Source organism: Sabethes cyaneus, chromosome 1 (assembly GCF_943734655.1).
Source record: "Sabethes cyaneus chromosome 1, idSabCyanKW18_F2, whole genome shotgun sequence".
In the NCBI taxonomy this organism is placed as follows: Eukaryota; Metazoa; Arthropoda; class Insecta; order Diptera; family Culicidae; genus Sabethes; species Sabethes cyaneus.
In genome coordinates, this window is record NC_071353.1 from 105,891,850 (window position 1) to 105,901,730 (window position 9,881).

General features: G+C 36.3%; 1 pseudogene; it reads left to right on the forward strand.

Annotated features, from left to right (window-relative positions):
• Nucleotides 1-4,211: 4,211 nt before the first annotated feature.
• Nucleotides 4,212-4,707, forward strand: LOC128746056 (proteasome subunit beta type-1-like; annotated as a pseudogene).
• The last annotated feature ends 5,174 nt before the right edge of the window (nucleotides 4,708-9,881 follow it).

The following is a 9,881-nucleotide window of genomic DNA, read 5'->3' on the forward strand; positions in this document are numbered from 1 at the left end:
TACAGTAGACTCTCGGAAAAGTTAACTCTCTGAAAAGTTAATTGTTCAGAAAAGTTAAGTGAATATCAGCTCTCATGTTGCTCTAAAAAGTTAATTTTGCCTTAACTTTTCTGAGAGTTTGAATTTATTGGTTGTCCAAGCGTTCGTCCACACACGTGAGTTTACCTTCTATCTTTATTTCTCATTTTTCAGTTTATCGTCGCCTTTCCACAGTTTCATACAGAGTCGCATCATAACTGGGATTAAATTAAATTTTTGTACCGGACAGTCGCAACAATAGTTTAATACGAGCACATAGTTACTTCAGGATTATTGATTACATACTGGAAAAGCGCAAACTCAGATGAATTTTAAATGCAAAAGAAGGAACAGCAAGGAACTAAAAATAAGCGCGAACATTATCAAAACGTAGTCGCAGAAAAAACAAAAGTATACTAGTGTAACCGATTATTTTAAACTTACTGAAAGGAACTAAGTATTATTTCAATAAGATCTTGCTACATATTTCTTTCCATTACAACTTCCAGATACATAAAAATGTGTATACTATATCCCGGAATGCATTTTTCGCACTACTCGGAAAAGTTAATAGTTCGGAAAAGTTAATTGACTCATTCCCCAATCGATTAACTTTTCCGAGAGTTCACTGTAGCATGTATCGATGCTTGTAATCATTCGTTTCTTCATGTATACATGCTGTATGCAACATATATACATGCTACATTTATCAAAGTAGTAACATTGCATACGTTCAATCCTCAAAGGATTTCAGAGTTATTTCAATGTGCATGTGGAAACAATTTAACAAAATCAAGAACACAAACGATTACTTTCCTGCTACCTTACAGAAATTGAAGATTGTTTTTATTATCCATGGTTACCCACGTCGAAGGGATTTTACCAATTCAATCCTATTTTATCAACAGCACATCTTTTCACTACACTTCTAATGAAACGGCAGGCATGCGTATTCATACACAGTCATATTATAGCCGAACACTACAGCACAGCTGTAGCACGTTTTTCCAACACAGATATCAAATTCGCCTAGGTTTAATCGTCTCGCAGTAAAGAATTTGCGATCTGTTGTGGCAGCGGACTTGTGTCGTTTTTTCTGGCACACTTTCCTAACACAGACATCAAATTGGACTAGGTTTAATCGCGTTCGTAAGAAATCTGTTGGCACGAGGGGGCTTTGTCACTCTCTCTGGCGTACTTCCCAAGCAAGGACATCAAAATGGTCTAGGTTTAATCGCGGTGTTAAGAAATCTTGTTGAAATGAGGAAACTTTGTCACTTGTTTTGGCTTACTTCCCAAGCACAGATATCAGATTGGTATAGGTTTAGATCTACCTAAAGAATCTTCCAACCAATCATGAAGCGAGAATTCTGGTAAAACATAGGTTCATCATTTTCAATTTTTCAATAGTTCAACATCAAGAATCTATACTTTTCTTCATTTGGGCCAATTCTTAGAAGATTTTCCAATCGATTGGTGTAAGAATATTGGAAATCGATCGGAAAACCGCTGAGCTATTAGCGCTCAAAACCTTTCATTTTTCGTGACGCTCGTATTTTTCGATTTTTTGGAATGACACCCTATCTCAAAACTTGCCGTAAGACGTAGTCCTACGTCAAAAAGCAAAAACTACAAGGCATACAGGGTGCTCTACGTTTTATGTCGGTATGAAAACATTGAATAACTTAACGAAAAAACAATCGATTTCTATTAGTAATGCATTTTTATTTAGTTTGGCTCCTTAAAATTTTTTTGTTTAGTTTTTGAAAACAATATCAATTAAGTGACCACCTTTATTAGAGATTACAAATTGACTCTTTTTTTTCCGCGTTTTCCATTACCTTTTTGGGCGTCTCGGGTGTTATAGCGTCGATTTCCGTACGAATATTTTCCTTCAGCTCGTCAATAGTTTGTGGCTGGTTGGCGTAAACCTTGCTTTTCTGATAGCCCCACAAAAAGAAGTCCGGGGGGGGGGAGTTAAATCAGGTGATCTGGGTGGCCAGTCAATATCGCCTCTTTTTGACACCAGACGTCCCGGAAATTTTCGTTGCAGAAATTGAATTTTTGAATTCGCAGAGTGGCATGGTGCACCGTCTTGTTGAAACCAGTAACCTTCTAGACCTTTTTCGCGCATTCGTGGGCAGACATAATGAGCCAACATCCACCGATATCGATTTCAATCGACAGTTTCATTTTCTTTAAAAAAATATGGACCAATGATGGTTACTTTACGGTCATGCAAGGGCATTTCGTGAATCTCGTGAGGATTCTCCGTTCCCCAAATGCGGCAATTTTGCTTATTAACACCGCCAGAGAGGTTGAAATTGGCCTCGTCAGTCATCAAAATTGTTTTCCAAAAATTATTCTCAGCGTCAACCATTCGAGCGACTGTTTGGCCGTATTACTTTCGGTGTGAAGCGATACATGGCGAAAATTGTACTGAAATGGCGTTTCCAAAACATATCTATGAAAGAAATCGGTTGGTAAATGTGAAAGTTATACAGCGTTCACATACCGACATAAAAGGTGGAACACCCTGTACAGCCCTAAGGGTTGCACGAAAGGGTGACGTAGCACTATATCAGATCATTAGATCAAAGACTAATGTAAACTAGATTTCTAGCATATGTATGTTTGTAAGAATCTGTGAGTGCCACTGTTTAAGTGAATGCTTAAAAGAGAAGAGCGAAATATTCAGACTCAATTCTTCATTGAATGCAATAGTGGCTTTGAAAATACGTGGACGAGGGTTCATAAAGACAACGCCTGCAACCATTGGGACATAGAGATTCTTTTAAAAATCACTTGAAACAGTAATAAATGATCATCCCACAGATTATAGTACTAAATATGATTTTGCGTAGCTTGACATGTTTCAATAATCTTACTTTAACTCGCTTGTGGCCTTTAAAAGGGCCATTGGTTACAAATAACATTAAAGCCAAAGCACGATCATCGCAAATATGACGTGCCATACGAAGGCCCTTCTCTTTTGACATAAATGGCAACAGGCACGTAAGTTGGCGGCGTCGATTCACTGTCTTTTACACCGAGAAGGTTTTACTAGTTTACTTTCACAGCTTACCGCTTGTTACATAGCAGAAAATATGGCACATACGCAAAAAAATTGTTTTATTTGTATGAAAGTCCTTATCCTCCTACCACAGGGATGAGGGGTCTCAAACCATCATAAAATAAATTCAAGCCTCCAAAAACATGCCAAATTTGGTTCCATTTGCTTGATTAGTTCGTCAGTGTTATTAGGAAATTTTTATTTCATTTGTATGGGATCTCCCTTAAACCAGGCAAAGGTCCTAATTCAGTATAGAAAAAATTTCAGCTTCCAAAAACCCTCACATGCCAAATTTTGGTTCTATTTGGTCAATTAGTTCTTGAGGTATGAGGAAATATGTGTTTCATTTGTAAACCCAGCGAACCTTTTGGCCTATATAATTTAATCCTGAATGAGATAAACAATATCTTGTACAACATAAAGAAATCGTATAGTATGTGCAAAAATAGCCTGCAATTACGAAAGTGGAGGCTATATACATGTATCATAATAATTGAAACGTTGATTTAACATATCACTTTTTACGATTAACGTTATGATTGAGCTGATTGGCTATATGCAGATGTAAAACTTTGTTTCTCCTATTCAAGGATTGCGTTTCTACTCAATTACGAAATCATTCCGACTCCTTCTCTATAGTAACATATGCGATCTTGTGCAACCTACTAAACGGACTTCCATGTGGCGGCAAATTGCACATAGAGCAGGCTATTAATACCAAAATATTCGCCGCGAAAGTAAAATGGTCTAAAAAAGGTAGCGCTTTCGGGGAAAGGCTTTTTCCAAAGCTTTTCAGATATTTCGCTCTACTAAGGAAAGTTTATAAATATTGTATATTTTTGTCTTATAATTCAAAAACCACCTGTTTCATCCTAGTCTAGAACCCGCAACATTCCAATCGGTAACATTGATCGTTACCTCCAAGCTGCTATCACATGGGTACTTGAACGATATTTTTGCACCTTTTAAGTCAAAGTCGTCGTGTATGCATCGCATCTGATACATCAAGATTAGATTCATTCTCATCCTATTTCCGATTTTGTATGAATTGTGACCCGATGACCCCGATGACAGTGTCAATGTTTGTTTACATTCTCAGTTTTCGCATGTCATTGTTTAAAACTCGCCTCAACGTGTTGGTGGTGCGGGTTTGACTAGTTTAGTCAAGTTAACAATGCAGATATACAACAACCAGCATCATAAAAGTATGACTACTACCATACGGTTGCCCTAATATTGTCAATTTTGACGAATAATAGAAGGTTTCCGTACTTCATTTCTAACATTTTGGCTGATCAGGTGAGATGATGAAGGTAAGGGTGTTATCTATAGCTATGATCCGACTGGTCATTGCGAAAAAATACCTATTGTTCGGGTGGATTGGCTGGATCAAATGGTTATCTAATACTGGTAGCAGTACCAGATATGGTAAACGAATATAGTCAATGTTGGTCCAACGTTGCTTGAACAAAATAAAGTCATTTCTGTTATCAAGGACGTGTTTATTTCGGCTACGGAAAGAGATATTTGCAAAGGAGACTCTGTCATCAATTCATCATCAATATTATTACTAAAAATGGCATAAGGAGAAAATTGTACAGCTCCGGAAGGATTAGTTTTGAAAGAACACTCTCTCTCTCACTTTTTCACAATCTAGCGTTAGGAAAAAAAAAAAGAAAATTTAGACGTGTTTGGAAACAAACTATAGTTTTAAGCAAGTAGTGTGTTATGATCATCACTGTTTGTATATTAATCTGAAACGATCATATAAGACATTTTACTAGGCATAATCCGATGAAAACTGAAATTAAGTACGATGACATCTTCGGGATATTCATTGCTGGTAGCTGAATTTAGGATATCATCAAATACGATATTCACCAAGCATAGCCCGATTAATATTTTCCCTTTCTACGATTTTCAATATCAAATCGTGTATTGGTTGGTCGAATATATTTCATACGATGTAATTCATACTTTTTGCATACAACATGTAAACATTTGTACGAATTTGATACAATATCCATATATATACAATATAATATCAATATCAATATACGATCTCTGGTTTACTGGAAAGGAGCCCCCCCCCTGTTAAAAGACGGATGGGTCTCAGTACACCATAGAAAATATTCCTGCCTTCTAAAATCCCCACATGCCAAATTTGGTTCCATTTGCTCGATAAGTTCTAGAGTCATGAGGAAATTTGTATATTAGGGTATTTTGCCTATCATTGAACGATGCCAATGATTGGACAGCGTCCAATAAAACGCTAATTCTAGAATACATATACGCTCAAGCCCTATCAAAGTGCACGAATTACTCACTTTGATCAGTTGTGGATCATTTCATGTAACAATAGCGTTACATAAGGTAAGATTTAAAAACAAAAATTCAACTTAAACATTGTCATATACAATATGGGCTATACCACTCAATTTTGTTAGCATTTCAGATAAGAAACATGTCTCACTAATTAACGTTTAAAACAATTATATTACCATATCATGCTGTACACAGCTAATGATATTGATCTATGCACTATTTGTCAACATTTTCAAGGAAAATAATTTTTTTTTATAATTTTTAAAGTATTAAAATTTGACTGTTTAATCATTGGACAATAAAGCAACGATTGTCCTAAGGTTGTACAAGTACTGAAATAGCATGAAAAAACCCGCATTACTTCTCATTATGCATGTGAATTTGACAGTTTTTATGTTTACGGCACTGTTTACAAATGGTTTTCATTTGTACGCAAAAGCTTTCCGATGAAAATTTAGGTAATGATATTAATTTTTTATTTTATATACATGCTTTTGATTTTTTGGTGTTAATACAACAATTCCAAGAAAAATAGTCCTATTGCAAATTAAAGCTACTCCAGATTTGTTTAAATTATTTGTACTTGCACCTTATCTGAGAAATTTTATTATCGTGTAATTGATTTGGTGCTAAAAGTACCTGCTCCTGAATTAGGGTAATCACAAAAATCATCATTTTAGTCTAAAGACTTGAAGAAAATTAAGAAGTTTGAATCACCGAAACGTTGCGGTGTTAATGGTATTGACAGCCAACGTAAGATACTTCTTTGAATATTGTACAATAATATTGGGTTGAAACAATTTTTTTATATAACGTTGAAAGTATTTTGTTTTCTAAATGTGCGCCAACAATGGCGAGCAAGTTTTTCATATTTTTTGAGAGCTAAAGAATTTTTTATCATTACTTTTGAAAAATTTTATAATTTTATTTCTTTTATAAATAAAGTTTCGATGATAAAACGAAGATGAATGGAGCATTTTTTAGACTTTAAGGAAACGGATATTCGCAGTTTTTCAGATTATTAGCTTGCTAACAAATTTGTTTCGAGTAACCAGGAAAGAAACAAACATAGTTTTCCTTGTAAAAACACATCTTGCCATTAGGCCGCAGGAAATAGAAGAATAAGGAACAAAAGTATGCTTCGAGGGAATCGTAAAGAGAGAAAAATTTGCGGGAAAGCAACAGATATGTAGGATAAGGGCATCGAAGATTAGAAAGGGAAATTACCATCCCTTAAGAAATATATTAATAATTAGTAACATGTTAACTAATTGCTGATTATTTTTAATGAATATAGAACACTCAAATATCTCAAAGTGTATTCATTCTTAATAGTAAGCTATCAAATTAGCTTTGAGGTCGGTGCAATATATTGCATGTCCAACCATTGGACTATAAGTGTCCAACTATAGGACAATACGGCTTCAGAAGTGTTCAACGATTGGGCATTCAAGCGTTGTCAAAAAATCGCATATTTTTTCACGAAAAACTTATTTATTTCGTGAAAATGGCCATGTAATGTGAACATATTTTGCATCCGATTCAGATTTTTAGGTTTCTGTCTATTTGTAATTATTTATTTAGAAAATATCGTTAAAACTCAAAACTCAGGGGCTTAGCTGTGCGATCATTGGCAAATTACCCTATTTGTATGGAAGCCTCCCCTGTTGGAAGATATTTTAAATGCGTGACAGTAGGCCGTATGCAATAGTATGCAAGTAACAATTTCAGGCTGATCAAACGCTTTTATAGCTGATTTTATTCAACCTGTGGCTGATCTATGGTTTAGGTTTAGAAATAAAAACCTTTTTTCAGCTCTTAAACATCTAAATCTGGTGATTTTATCAAGCTTCAGGTTAATTAATAGCTGCTTTCGAAGCTGCAATGAAGCTTAATAGAAACTTTTTTGCGCTTTTAAATAGCCAATTTGCGCAATGCTGTCAATTCTATTTTTAGAACGAGAAATAGTTTTGCAATCTGCTTTTCTAGTCGCTTAATCAACGCTTCATCAACCTTTATGCAGCCAAAAAAATCTATCTTTAAATTTAAAAAATAAAACGCGGCCTTTTTTTATTTTGCTGTAAACATGTTTCGAACGCGATATTTTTAATTTCGAATAACTTGAATTCGTATAAGTAAGCTAGCTGTAAAAATGCATATCTTTTTTCCGAGAATTGAACCCGCCATCTGTTGATCCATAAGCACTCACCGTATGATCCGCCCTATTTGCATCTGCAGAACAGACAGTGAGAATATCTTTACACCTGAACCCTAGCCCGCCTAGCGTGAAGCAGTCGATAATGTCGATAACGGATAAGCTTTTGCTGTCAGCCGAATTGCGAAATTCTATGATCTGACAGTAAGTGTGCTGTGAGCCGAAAAAAAACTTGGTAGAAGTTTGTAAAGCCACTTTAACACCTTTAAACAGCCTTAAAGTAGTTTGAAAGCTGTGAGCCTAATGAAAGCTTCCACTCTACATTTTAATACCTTTAAGCAGCCGTAAAACGGTTTGATGTTTATGGCTGTTGAGAAGCAGATTGTTTAGCAGAAAAATCCGCTATTAAGCTTGTTTATCAGCTTTTGGAAGAGAACTGGTTTGAAAAACTTAAAGTAGCTTAAAGATCGCTTATTTAAACACCATTTAAGTGCTTACTTTAAGCAGCTTTGATCGTTTTAAACCAACCCGTAAACAACCATTGCTCTTGCAATTCAGCTACCATTGTTACTTGGGAAGCTTCATTGCAGCTTCGAAAGCAGCTATTAATTAGCCTGAAGCTTGATAAAATCACCAGATTTAGATGTTTAAGAGCTGAAAAAAGGTTTTTATTTCTAAACCTAAACCATAGATCAGCCACAGGTTGAATAAAATCAGCTATAAAAGTGTTTGATCAGCCTGAAATTGTTACTTGGGAAGCTACAGATGTTTTGAGTTGTTTCACTTTCTGTGAAAGTGAATTAAAATTTTTGAGCGTGTAAGCCGACAGTTAAGCGTCGCCGTCGTAGCGAACCTTGTTCAAGACATTTGAAATAAAAAAAATCGTGATCAAAATTACAAACATACTATTATAAAAAATAATCTTAATTATCAATTGTAAAATGGTGCTTCGCAATATTTTCCAACCCCAATACTGCATTGTCTCGTTAATTATGCACAGAAATCCAATTGAAAGTCACTCAATTGCAATCCAAAATATCCAATAGGGTCAGCTTGGCTCGAAAGATCAACGAGCGGGATTCTGTCAATAAAAAACACTCCAAAGCTCACTTCATGTTAATTTCAAAATAAAATATTAATTGCTTTGCCTGCAAACAAAAAAACCCGAATAATTATACTCTTTTCGCGTCCAGTTGAGCGTAAATACAGACGGACCAAAACCAGGTGCAAAGCAATTCCGAGCTCCGGGTCCGCGTGCAAACAACATTCGGTACGGAAGCAGATTTCGCAAATCGGAACAGTTGCCTCAAGTGACCAAGTTTACCGAGCGCTTGATTCACCGACGGAACAGAAATGAACACTTCTCTTCTGGCTTCCGTTCACAAGTTGGACTCTCAAGGGCGATTAATTTTTCAAACGTTTCCAATTTGGCAACTTGCTGCAAACTGTTAGAAAAGCTCCTCATCATTTCCACCTGCACCGGGCGCGAATGGCTCTTTCGATTAGTGCCGTGATATCCGCAGCTGACGAAACGACTCTTGCCAAACTTTTATCAGTTGTATTGTTGTGAAAAATTTATTGACGCCAGATGAAATTATTAACCGCGCTCGCGCGGGTAGCCTTATTGTGAGGAACTGCAAAATACAGTAGCAATGGCGCAAAAAAATCTCATCCCGACTGCAGATAGCTATCGAAACGTGAAATGTAAATACAGTCGCCGGAGCCGGGTTTATTCCCGGCCAGAGGAACTTCAAACAAATAAAGCCACTACCCACCACGGATGGCCAAAGTGGATTGAAGTGGCCCGAACGGAAAATGCGGCCCGGCATAATTGCGGGTGGATAATTTTTATTTCGGTTTCCGCGCTTTTTTCGTTCTACTCAAAGCATAAAAAACGGAAGCGTTTGGTGCATCGCCCGCCTCCCCCCCCCTCTCCACTCTTTTTTCTCCATCATGCTATATTTTTTTCTCCACTCTCAGTCAGTTCTCGTTGACAGTTGCCAGCATTTTCCACGTGCATATATTTAGTGGTTACAATCAACGGATCTGCATACGCATTTCGTTCGCAGTTTGGAGTGTTCATTAAAAATTCATGCATTCATGGGTGGGATGCGTTTTTTTTGCTCTCGATTTTTTTTTCGGATCCATCATCCCTTTGTGTGCATTGTTTTATGGTTGGAACTGTATTCAAAAAATAAAACAATTTTCACCGCAAACTCGATACATCGAACAGGAACGTTTTTTTTGTGTGCCATTCTAAATTAACTATGTATAAAAATGAGTTAGTCTGGCAGGGTTCAAGTTAAAATT